At 38.6% G+C, this 13,651-nt stretch overlaps 1 protein-coding gene across 5 annotated transcripts in view; it reads left to right on the forward strand.

The window, feature by feature from the left end:
• The window catches only part of Mt2 (methyltransferase 2), a 32,926-nt gene that overhangs the window by 1,560 nt on the left and 17,715 nt on the right, over positions 1 to 13,651 (forward strand). The window lies entirely within an intron of this gene.

The raw sequence follows: 13,651 nt of genomic DNA on the forward strand, positions 1-13,651 counted from the left end.
GTGTATAGTATAGAAATAAAATTTTAATGGGAGATTTTAACTTAAGCCAAATTGATTGGAGCAGTTTGATAAGACTGTAGTCCTGGAATATTTCTATAGTAGTAACTTAATAGAAATAGCCCAGGACTTCATTTTACAATAATATGTCCTAATTAACTAGGCCTTGGGGCTAAAGCTATCGCTTCACACGGTGAGGTTCTGGGTTCAGTTCCCAGCCAGGGTAGAAACATAGAGTGTGTTTTTTTACACCTGTTGTCTATGTTCACCCACCAGTAAAATGGGTACCTGGATATTAGTCGACTGGTGTGGGTCACATCCTGGGACACTGACCTAATTTGCCCAAAATGCTCAGCATAACAAGGGGTTTTCTATATAGTAGTATGTCATTGATGTCAGCTAGGCCTGTATACCTTGTACATATACTTGTAGTAAATAAAGATATTAGGAAATAACCTGCTGGAACTTAGTTTTTACAGACAAGGAATCTCTAATAAATGACCTTGAAGTTTACCTGGAGAGAGTTCCGGGGGTCAATGCCCCCTCGGCCCAGTCTGTGACCAGGCCTCCTGAATGTAGAGCTTGGAGAAAGCAATAACTTACTTGCAATATATCATGGAAGTACCTTAACCCTTTGACTGTCACGGCCGTATATGTACGTCTTACGAGGTACCGTGTTTGACGTATATATACTCATAAATTCTAGCAGCTTCAAATCAAGCAGGAGTAAGCTGGTAGGCCCACATGTGAGAGAATGGGTCTGTGTGGTCAGTGTGCACCATATAAAAAAATCCTGCAGCACGCAGTGCATAATGAGAAAAAAAACTCAGACCGTTTTTTTTTTTAATTAAAATACTGACTTTGTGGTCTATTTTCGTATAGTATTTATGGTTGTATTCTCGTTTTCTTGGTCTCATTTGATAGAATGGAAAACATATTATAGAAATAGAGGTGATTTTGACTGATTTTACTATAAAAAGAACCTGGAAATGGAGCTCAAAGTAGGGGAAATGTTTGATTTTTGCCAATGTTCAAAAGTAAACAAATGATGTCATTGTCCAATAAATGTCCAACTAGCCATTCTAATATGCAGTCATGAATGGGTTGATGTCATTTATACAATTATTACAGTATTGCAGTAGTCTGCATAATAGTAAGTCTTCTATTTTTTGCTTGAATAAAAATTCAAAATAGAAAGCAAGAGTAATATCAGAGGGGCCTGAAGACATGACTGATGAACAAAGAAAATGTTATTTTAGAGCCAGGAATGTCTGCATTGTTCATTCTGGACCTTATTTTGAAATTGTCATATTTTTTAATTTTCGTGAAATTGGCCAAATTGCAAATTTCTGACCACATTATTGGGTAGTTGAAATCGGTAAATGGGCAGTTTCTTGTACTCAGTCGATAGAAAAAATGGAGTTCTAAATAAATAGCTATGAGTTTGGCCGACTGGAACAATGGAATTAGCCGAAAATAAGGCTCAGAGTGGGCGAAATCGCCGATTTGTAAATATCCCCGAGGTCGCTAACTTCGCGAGAGCATAATTCCGTCAGTTTTCCAACAAATTTTGTTTTTTTGGTGTCATTACAACCGGGAAAAGATTCTCTTATCATTTCATAAGAAAAAATATTTTTTTCTTTTTTTTTTTTAAATTTTGCGACACCAGGAGACACCTCAGGATTGGGGGTTGCGACAGTCAAGGGGTTAATAATAATAAAATCAAGTTCCCCAGTTTTCATGCTGCAGATTGTACCATGTATTAGTAGTGTAGACTGGGGTAATCTGATGAAGGATTATCATAAAGGTGGCCAGACAGATGGTGATGGATGTCAGTATGACTTTGTAGTGTGTTGCACAAGCTGCCTAAGCTGCATATATTCCTAATAGAGAAATTAGATCAAATATAAATGGCCTAATTGGATGACTAAAACATCTCATAGCTTAAAAAAAAGCCATCTATAGGAATATCAAAAGAGAGGGTCACCATATTATTATATTCACTTCAATAGAAAAATAAAAAAATGAGAACCAAAGGGGAATGTGAACCCACGGTTTCAAGGGGATCAAAGACAAATACAGAGTTTCTTTCAAGTATATGGGCAAAAGATTAATGAAAAGAGACGCTCACTGTTAGTGACAAAGAAATGCACTGGAGTGGATATGTTGTGTCGAAGGGCAATGTGTGGTGTAAATATTATGCAGAGAATTCATAGTGTGGAAATTAGGAGATGTGGAGTTACTAAAAGTATTATTCGGAGGGGGTTGTTGAGGTGGTTTGGTCATTTAGAAAGGATGAAGCACAATAGGTTGACTTGGAGGGTGTATAAATCTGTAGTAGAGGGAAGGAGGGGTAGGGGTCATCCTAGGAATGGATGCAGGAGCGGGTAAAAGAGGTTTGATGTGCAAGGGACTAGGAAATACAGCAGGCATGTGTGAGCATGTTTGATAGGAGTGAATGGAGACGAATGGTTTTTGAGACTTTGATAAGCTGTTGGAGTGTGAGGAAGGTAATACTTTGTGAAGGGATTCAGGGAAACCAGTTAGCCAGACTCGAGTCCTGGAGGTGGGAAGTACAGTGCTAGCACTTTACAGGAGGGGTTTGGGATATTTGCTGTTTAGGGTGACATCCAAACTGTTGTATCTGTGCACCTCTGCAAAGACAGTGATAGTGTGAAAGATGGTAAAAGTTTAATTTTTGGGGTCACCCTGCTTTGTTGGGAGACAGCCAGCTTGTTAAAAAAAAATCCCATTTTTATTAACGAGGATATAAATAAAATCTTGAAGCTCAATAATTATACTGGTCAAGATGAGAATTATGTAAGATCAAAGTCCTTGGACAGCTTGATAGATTGAAGCCAAACAAGTCACCGAACTTACGGGTTTTAAAAGGAATGTAATGAGGAACGTAGCAAACCATTAGCTAGTCTTCAACAAATCACTACAAATGGGTATTGCACAGAATAGGTGGAAAATGACAAATGTGATACCTATTTACAAGGTGATGAGTCCTTAACCTTAAATTATATACCAGTCAGCCTAACCTGAGTTGTGGGAAAGTTAGTGGAATTAGTAATTGTGAATGCCATTTGAAACCACCTTGAAAGATGTAATTTGATCATTGAATCTCAATGCAATTTTACAAAGGGGTGTTCTTTCCTTAAAAATTTACTGACCTTTTGGACTTGGGTATTTGAGGCAGTAGGCCAAGATAAAGTAAGGCCTTTGATAGTTTCACACAGAAGACTCACGAAGAAAGTAGGAGCACATGTTTTACAGGTTGACCATCACTAATCTGGCATCATCGGGACCTGTAGGGTACCGGATTAGTGATTTTGCTGGATTACAGAGTGGTTAGGTGTACACTTAACACAACAGCGATATTTACGCATCGGCGATTTCACCAAATTTAGGCCCTATTTTTTGGCCCATTCCATTGTTCCAATCTACCAAACTCGTAACTATTTAGCTAGTAATACTTCTGTTCTGTCGATTGAGTACAAGAGACCACCCATTTACCCGTTTCATCTACCCAATAGTCAGGAATCAGTAATTTGGCCAATTTCACACAAATTTCAAGAGATGCCAATTTCAATGCAGGGTCCAGAATAAACAGTGCAGACATTCCTGGCACTAAAATAACATTTTCTCTGTTCAGTAGTCATGTCTCCAGGCCCCTCTTATATTACACTTTCCATTTTGAATTTTTATTCACACAAAAAAATAGAAGAGTTACTGTTATGCATACTACTGCATTATTGTTGTACTATAGCTCATTCTAGCTCAATACATAGACTACACCAAAGTCATTACATTAGACCTTAGTGCAATTACAAGTGAGAGTCTTGTGCTATTTTTAATTTGTATTTTTATATTATTAGTTTATACCTAGTTGTACTTTAGCTCATTCCAGCACAACACACAGACAACACCAACTCCATTATGTGTATTAGTGACTATACTCTACATGACCAAAATGCTGTAGCTATATACTTGTCCAAACTTCCCACCACTACAGATATCAGTACTAGAACTCAACACACAACTCAGGATATAAATAACCATAATTTAAACCGAGAAGATGATTGATCACGTTGACCCTGATCTAAACCTCCATAATCTGACACACAATCAAAACCTATTGGAAAGTAACTGCCTTTACTACACAGCATCACAAGCCAGCACTATCCTAAACAATGCTAAAAGTCTATCACTACTTAACTACAACATCAGGTCCTTAAGCAAACACTATGATGACCTCCTGGCACTCCTTGAATCACTAAAGACACCCTTCTCCTGCATTATTCTTACTGAGACCTGGCTTAAGCAGGACACAATAGATATCTACCCTCTACCAGGATACACAGTAATCCACAACTGCAGACCATACCAAGTTGGGGGTGGTATTGCAATCTATTACTCTAACCAATTATCTTGTATTAGCACCACTTGCTTTAGTGATGAATATGGAGAATACATTTTTGCTAATTTTACTGTAAAAAACCTTAAGACGCCTATAACAATCGATGCCATTTACCGGATACCCCACAAACATCCCAAATTTCAGTGAGAAATTAAAGGCACTAATAACAAACAGACAAATGAATAAGCATCACCTTCTCTTAGCTGGAGACTTCAACATCAACCTTGGCCTACTAGATGATCAGCCTGTAACTGATTTCATCAACAATATGAACAACACACTTCTCATACCAACAATAACTAAACCAACCAGGCTCACTGAAACAAGTGCAACCATAATAGACCACATATGGACCAATATACTAGCCCCTCTTAAATCAGGGATAATCACAGATAGCACTACAGACCACTACCCAACCTTCCTCTTGACAAACATTAGTAAACCACCACTTGAATACAACAAAGTTTCATTTAGACTCCATGATGAGACCTCAATAAGGAAGTTCACAGCTGACCTGGAGACTGTTGACTGGCCTACAGAATTCTCCAAGGCCAATGGTATTGATGACTGGACAGACGTTTTTCTTAGCAAATTACTTAGACTATACAACAAACATTGTCCTATAAAAACGAAACAGATCACAAACAAACGGCTTGGTTGCCCATGGCTAATCAGCACCATTCTGAAATCCATTGATAAGAAACACCAATATGAAAAGAAATATAGACAGGGTTTAATACACAAAGATATTCTTAAACACTATTCATCAGTCCTCACCAAAGTAATAAAGAAAGCCAAACAACTATACTACTCCAGTAGATTCACTGACACAAGAGGAGATATAAAAAAGACCTGGAAAACACTCAGATTCTAGGGACCCACAAACTGAAAAAAAACAAGAATATTGTCCTAACTAAACCTAATGAAACACCACTGCATCCCACTGACACAGCTAACAAGATAAACGACTTCTTCTCAACCATAGGTTCTAATCTCGCCAATAAAATCCCACATACCAATGCCCATGCCGGGGACTACCTAGATGGGAATTTCCCAAATTCCTTCTATCTTGCTCCAACTGAGCCCACGGAAGTCACCGAGATTATAAAGTCACTTAAAAATAACTCAGGGAATCTGTCTCATGACCCACCATTATTGTACAAGCGAGCGGCCCATGTCCTCTCGCATGCTATCTCATTACTTTTTAATAAGTCACTAGAAACTAGCACCTTCCCGAAACTACTCAAGGCGGCAAGGGTTACACCAATACATAAAGGTGGTGACCCTACAGATTTAAACAACTATAGGCCAATATCAAACTTACCATTGCTATCCAAAATCTATGAGAAACTCGTGCACAGGAGACTACATGTACAGTGGACCCCCGCTTAACGATCACCTCCAAATGCGACCAATTATGTAAGTGTATTTATGTAAGTGCGTTTGTATGTGTATGTTTGGGGGTCTGAAATGGACTAATCTACTTCACAATATTCCTTATGGGAACAAATTCGGTCAGTACTGGCACCTGAACATACTTCTGGAGTGAAAAAAGTTCGTTAACCGGGGGTCCACTGTATATTCATTTATAACGGCACAAAACATACTCGACCCCTGCCAATTTGGATTCAGGAAAAATAAAAGCACTAACGATGCAATCATAAAAATGCTAGATCTGCTTTACACAGCATTGGAAAATAAGGAATATCCACTAGGAATTTTTATTGACCTAAGAAAAGCTTTTGACACAGTAGACCACGGCATCCTACTCCACAAACTTGACCATTATGGTATAAGAGGCCATGCGCTTGCATATTTCAAATCTTACCTTACTAATAGGTATCAGTATGTCACCATTAAAGACACAGCAGCAACAACACAGCCACTTGATACTGGAGTTCCACAGGGAAGTGTCCTTGGTCCCCTGCTCTTCCTCATATACATCACTGATCTTCCAAACGTATCTCAACACCTGAACCCCATTCTCTTTGCTGACGACACGACTTATGTCATCTCTCACCCCCAATCTTGCCACCCTCAACACCATTGTTAATGAGGAGCTGATCAAAATATCGACTTGGATGACAGCCAATAAACTTACGCTTAACACTTGACAAAACCTAATACATTATGTTTGGTAGCAGAGCAGGAGATGCGCAAATTAACATTAAGATCGACAACACTCTAATTGCCAGGCATAATGAGGGCAAATTCCTTGGCCTATACCTCGACAACAACCTGAATTTCAGCACCCATATCCAACACATACCCAAAAAAGTATCCAAAACGGTTGGGATCCTCTCCAAGATACGATACTACGTGCCGCAAACTGCCCTTCTCACACTATACCATTCACTTACATATCCATACCTCACCTATGCTATCTGTGCTTGGGGTTCAACTGCAGCAACACACCTAAAGCCAATAATAACCCAACAAAAAGCCGCAGTAAGAATAATCACTAAATCCCATCCCTGGCAACACACCCCCCACTCTTCATAGATCTAAACTTGCTCCCTTTTCAGAACATCCACACCTACTACTGTGCAATCTACATCTACAGGAACTTAAATTCCAATATTAACCTTGACCTAAAACACTTTCTTGATAGTTGTGACAGGACCCACAGGCACAACACCAGACACAAACATCTCTATGACATTCCCCGTGTCCAACTAAACCTTTACAAAAATTCAATGTATGTCAAAGGCCCTAAAATCTGGAACACCCTACCTGAAAACTCTAGAACTGCAGACACATTCATCACCTTCAAAACTACCATCAGAAAACATCTTATCTCCCTGATACACCCTGTCAACTAATTTCACGAAAACCACCTGGTGGTTCACACTCACCCATTTATTTATTTATTTATTTATTTATTTATTTATTTATTTATTTAGTAATTTGAGCATACATACAGAGGTACAAAAAAATACAGGTAAGAGCAGCATGCCAAAGCCACTTATATGCATAGCATTATGGGCTGGCTTAAAATTAACTTAAGATTAACTAAGCAATGATGAAATCAGTGATAAAACATTATTGTAAACAGATAACTATAAAGCACAAATGAGTATTACAAAGACAGGTCATATGGTTGTATGCATTGCTGTACATTCAGTCGAATGGAGTATTCTGTTAGGTAGTGTATTTAAAAAATAATAAAGTTAGATTGGGTTTTAGGTTTAACATTTATGTGATATAATTGTGAGAAAGATATACAATTTATAAGGTTCAGTTATTCAGTATTTATTTGGTTTTGGGTGAGTAAGTGATCTTTGAGAAGAGACTTGAATTTATAAACAGGTAGTGTTTCTTTTATATTTACAGGTAATGAATTCCAGATTTTAGGGCCTTTTATGTGCATTGAGTTTTTGCATAGCGTGAGATGGACACGAGGAACATCAAAGAGTGATCTGTGCCTTGTGTTATGGTCATATGTTCTGTTGAGGTTGGCAAGGAAATGTTTGAGGGGAGGGTTAATATCAGAGTTAAGTGTTCTTTGTATGTAATAGGTGCAATAATAAGTATGGATGTTTTGTATGGTGAGTAGGTTGAGTGTTTTGAATATTGGTGGAGTGTGCTGCCTGTAGTGAGAATTTGTTATTCTAACTGCAGCCTTTTGTTGGGTAATTAATGGTCTGAGATGGTTAATTGTTGTTGAGCCCCATGCACAAATTCCATAGGTGAGATAGGGGTAAATAAGAGAGTGATATAGGGCCAGGAGGGCTGACTGTGGAGCATAGTACCATATCTTCGATAGTATGCCTACAGTCTTGGAAATTTTCATAGAAATTTGTTGTATATGTGTATGAAATTTGAGTCTATTATCAAGGTGGATTCCTAAGAATTTTCCCTCGGTTAGCTTTGTGATAGGTGATCCATTTATCATTATGTTAAGAGGGACATCTGTAGCTCTGTTACCAAACTGAATGAAGTAGGTTTTGTCAATGTTTAGTGTAAGTTTGTTAGTCCTCATCCAGGTAGATATTTTCTGTAATTCGGTATTTACAGTATTGGCTAGCGTGACTGGGCTCGGGTGAGAGAAGACGTATGTAGTGTCATCTGCAAATAGTGTGGGTTTGAGTAAGTGCGAAGCATTTGGTAGGTCATTTATGTATAGGAGAAAGAGAAGAAGGCCAAGGACACTTCCCTGTGGGACACCAACTGTAATTGGTTGTGCGGAAGAGCTTGCCCCGTTTGCGTACACATATTGGCTTCTGTTGCTGAGGTATGACTTGAGGTAGTTGAGGGAGTGCCCTCTTATACCATAGTGTGACAATTTTACGTGGAGCAAGTCATGGTCAACTGTATCAAAAGCTTTACCTAAGTCAATGAAGATCCTCAGTGGGACTTCTTTTTTCTCTATTGCAGTGTATATATGTTCTAGCATGTGTATAATAGCATCATTAGTATTTTTATTAGGCCTGAATCCAAATTGGCAGGGGTTGAGTATGTTTTGGGAGATGAGGTAGGAGTAGATTCGTTTATGAATTAATTTTTCGAAGATTTTTGAGAGAGGATGTAAATTGGATATTGGCCTATAGTTATTCAACTCTGTTTGGTCTCCTCCTTTATGGATCAGGGTGACCCTTGCTATTTTGAGAACTGTAGGGAAGGTGGAGGATTCAATGGATTTGTTAAAGAGTGTTGCAATGATTGGTGATAGCACTTGTGACACTTTTTTGTATATAAGGGGTGGTAAGGTATTTAAATCTCCTGCCTTGTTTTTTAGTGCGTTGATAATAAGGGAGACTTCGTATGGGTTAGTCGGAGCTAGGAACAGTGTGTTCGGGTAGTTGCCAGTGAGGTAGTCATTTGGTGGGGTATCTGAGCTTGGGATTTTATTGGCAAGGTTTTGTCCTATAGTGGAGAAGAAATCATTGAGTCTGTTTGCTGTTTCTGTTGGTGGGAGTTGGGATTCATCTGATTTTGCTAATTTTATTTTGCTATTTCATGATATCTTTTTTGTTCCCAGAATTTCTGATAGGGTTTTCCAGGTCTTTTTTATATCACCTCGTAAGTTGGATAATCTGTTCTCATAATACAATTTTTCTGCCCTTCTTATCAGGCTGGTTAGGATTGACGAGTAACGTTTTGTTTGGTCTCTGGTTATGTGACCCATTCTGTACTGTTTTTCATATTGGTGTTTTGTATTTATGGATTTGAGAATGCTGGGTGTTAGCCAGGGACTGTTCAGTCTCTTAGCTGTCATCTGTTTAGTTTTTTTAGGGCAGTAAACAAAAATATCAATCTCAATCTCAAAATAATGAATCTTAACTAGTCATAAGTTGGCCTGTGATACTCCAATACTGAAACTATGTATAGTGCCAAAACAAAAGCATTCACATTGCTAAATTCACAAACTAGTATTTAGTCACTTAGCCATAATACCAACTTACCTCATAATTTTGTAATATTTTAAACTTAAGATTTAATCTAAGTCTGCCCGAAATGCCTAGCCATGCTAGGTGTTCTAGTGGTACACTCTGTAATTATTATTTTACTACATGTAAACCACACAATAACCAAATTCTGTTAACTCAGCATTGTAATCCTTATAGAGAATAAACTTTGAATTGAATTGAATTGTAATAATTGCATAAATAATGTCAGCCCACTCATAACTGCGTATTAGACTGGCCAGTTGGACACATATTGAACGGCGACATCATTCATTTACTATTGAACATCGGCAAGAATCGAACATTTCCACTACTTTGAGTTCAATTTTAAGGTACTTAACGGCATGAAAACAATCACAATTACAGTGGAACCTCAAAAATCGAACTGCTTCCAACACGACCAATTATGTAAGTGTATTTTTGTAAGTGCTTTTATAAGTGTATTTTTGAGGGTCTGAAATGGACTAATCTAATTTACATTATTCCTGATGGGAATAAATTCATTCGGTAAAGGCACTCGAACATCCTTCTGGACCAAAGAAAGTTCGATATTTGAGGTTCCACTGTATATCTATTTCTGTAATATATCTTCCATTCTACAAACCATACAAAAATACACTGCAAAAGTCGCTGTTTTACACCAAAAGCACTGTGTGCTGCAGGATTTTTTTTTATATAGTACGTACACACTTGCCACACAGACCTGTTCTCTCATGTGTAGGCCCAAATTTACTGGTCACAGCTTATCTGAGTGAGCTGAGCTCATGGTGACCGACAGTGGCTTCAGAGCCGCCTATTCTTTTATGGACAATGTACTGTGTGTGTGCTTTACACAACAAGAAGCATTTCTTTTATTCATTGGAACCATGGCTGGGGCTAAAAGTGAGCAGGTTATAACAATAAATGAAGAAAAAGACATTGGAATGACTTACGCAGCAAGTAGTGCCACCAAACAGTAGCGACTGGTTGGTGAGGCAACCCTGGAAGTTTGAAATTATGCCAAAATTAGTACCAGATTACTGATGGAACCGGATTACCGATTGCCGGATTAGTGATGGCCAACCTGTAGTAGGAGGAACCTAGTCTTGGCTGACCAGTAGGAAATAAATGCAGAAAAATCAGAAAGGGCACCCATCACATAAGGTGTGCAACAGGAGTCTGTATTGGGACTTTTGTCATTCCCAATCTCCATTAATGCCATAGATATGGGAATGTGTAGCAACATAAGTAAGTTTGTGGATGACACTAGACATTAGTAAGCTGCAAGATGGCCAGGATAGTTTAATGTTGTTGCCGGATAAAGTGCAGATGCACTTCCATGTGGACAAATGTAAGGTTCTATCCCTAGGAAAAAAAATAACTTTGGTAATTATAGGTTTAATAATGTTGAGTTCAGTCATTTCCAAGTTGCTGTTAACTAAAGAAAAACAAAATATGGTAGATCAAATGCTATTACACAAACACATTAAAGTTACACAGTACAGTGGACCCTCAACCAACGATGGCATCGTCTAACGTTAAATCCGACTAGCGATACATTTTAATGCAAAAATTTTGCCTCGACTAGCACTAAAAAACTCGACCAACACGATTCGTTCCGTCTGAGACGCGTCCACGTGTGGCCAGTGTTTACAAGCCAGCCAGCCACCGCGGTCCCACCCAAACATACAAGCGGAACATTTCATATTATCACAGCGTTTTTAGTGATTGCACCTGCAAAATAAGTCACTATGGGCCCCAAGAAAGCTTCTAGTGCCAACCCCACAGCAAAAAGGGTGAGAATTATTATGGATATGAAGAAAGAGATCATTGCTAAGTATGAAAGTGGAGTGTGTGTTTCCGAGCTGGCCAGGTTGTACACAAAACCCCAATCAACCATCACTACTACAGTGGACCCCCGGTTAACGATATTTTTTCAATCCAGAAGTATGTTCAGGTTCCAGTACTGACCGAATTTGTTCCCATAAGGAATATTGTGAAGTAGATTAGTCCATTTCAGACCCCCAAACATACACGTACAAACGCACTTACATAAATACACTTACATAATTGGTCGCATTCGGAGGTGATCGTTATGCGGGGGTCCACTGTATTGTGGCCAAGAAAACGGCAATCAAGGAAGCTGTACTTGCCAAAGGTGCAACTATGTTTTCGAAACTGAGATCGCAAGTGATAGAAGATGTTGAGAGACTGTTATTGGTGTGGGTAAACGAAAAACAGATAGCAGGAGATAGCATCTCTCAAGCGATCATATGTGAAAAGGCTAGGAAGCTGCATGAGGATTTAATTAGAAAAATGCCTGCAACTAGTAGTGATGTGAGTGAATTTAAGGCCAGCAAAGGTTGGTTTGAGAGATTTAAGAATCGTAGTGGCATACATAGTGTGATAAGGCATGGTGAGGCTGCCAGTTTGGACCAAAAAGCAGCTGAAAAATATGTGCAGGAATTCAAGGAGTACATAGACAGTGAAGAATTGAAACCTGAACAAGTGTTTAATTGTGACACTGACAATGTTGTGAAACACTTTAGGCATGTCATAAAGGAACGGGAGGTACAGGCCTCTATGGACAGATATGTTGTGCGGCAGAGGTCCAGTGGCTCTCAAGCTGGTCCTAGTGGCATTAAAAGAAGAAGGGAAGTAACCCCAGAAAAGGACTTGACACCTCAAGTCCTAATGGAAGGGGATTCCCCTTCTAAACACTAACACCATCCACAGTCTCTCCTCCTCCCATCCCATCAGTCATCACCAGATCTTCAATAAAGGTAAGTGTCATGTAATTGTACATGTCTTCTTCAGTTTGTGTGTATTAAAATTAATATTTCATGTGGTAAAAAAAAAAAAATTTCAATACTTTTGGGTGTCTTGCACGGATTAATTTGATTTCCATTATTTCTTATGGGGAAAATTAACTCGACTGACGATAATTTCGATTAACGATGAGCTCTCAGGAATGGATTAATATCGTTGGTCGAGGGTCCACTGTACAGTGGACCCCCGGTTAACGATATTTTTTCACTCCTGAAATATGTTCAGGTGCCAGTACTGACCGAATTTGTTCCCATAAGGAATATTTGAAGTAGATTAGTCCATTTCAGACCCCCAAACATACACGTACAAACGCACTTACATAATTGGTCGCATTCGGAGGTGATCGTTATGCGGGGGTCCACTGTATTTTGGAAAAAATATCATAATTTTTTAAAAGTATATGAAATTCTACATAAAAATTAAACCCTGTTAATGAACTTCAGTCATAATGGTGGGAATGACATCACCATTATGACAAATTCATACTGAATCCAGAAAATGCAAATGCCATATATTCTAGTTTGGGAATCAGGCCTAAATCTTTACAATACAGTGGACCCTCAACTTACGACAAATTCGTTCCAGAGAGCTCATCGTTAGACGAAATTATCGTTTGTTGAATTAATTTTCCCCATAAGAAATAATGGAAATCCAATTAATCCGTTCCAGACACCCAAAAGTATGAAAAAAAATTTTACCACATGAAATGTACATTTTCCTACACACAAAAAGGAGGATACGTGCACAATATACTGTGCTAAATGAAGAATAAATGACACCTTTATTGGAGATGTAGTGATGAGTGATGAGACACTGTTTTTCTTGAACACACTGGGCTTTTCAGAGTGATACATAAGTAAAGGCTTCACTTTGCAGTCCCCACTAGCATTACAAGAAAACATGAGAGTTAGCCTGTCTTCCATAGGCTTGTGTCCTGGAAGTGCCTTTTACTCCTGAGTAATGTAGGTCCTGTTTAGCATTTTCTTCTAGAACAGGCCTGTTTTGTCACAATTAA

This window comes from Cherax quadricarinatus, chromosome 23 (genome assembly GCF_038502225.1).
Source record: "Cherax quadricarinatus isolate ZL_2023a chromosome 23, ASM3850222v1, whole genome shotgun sequence".
In the NCBI taxonomy this organism is placed as follows: Eukaryota; Metazoa; Arthropoda; class Malacostraca; order Decapoda; family Parastacidae; genus Cherax; species Cherax quadricarinatus.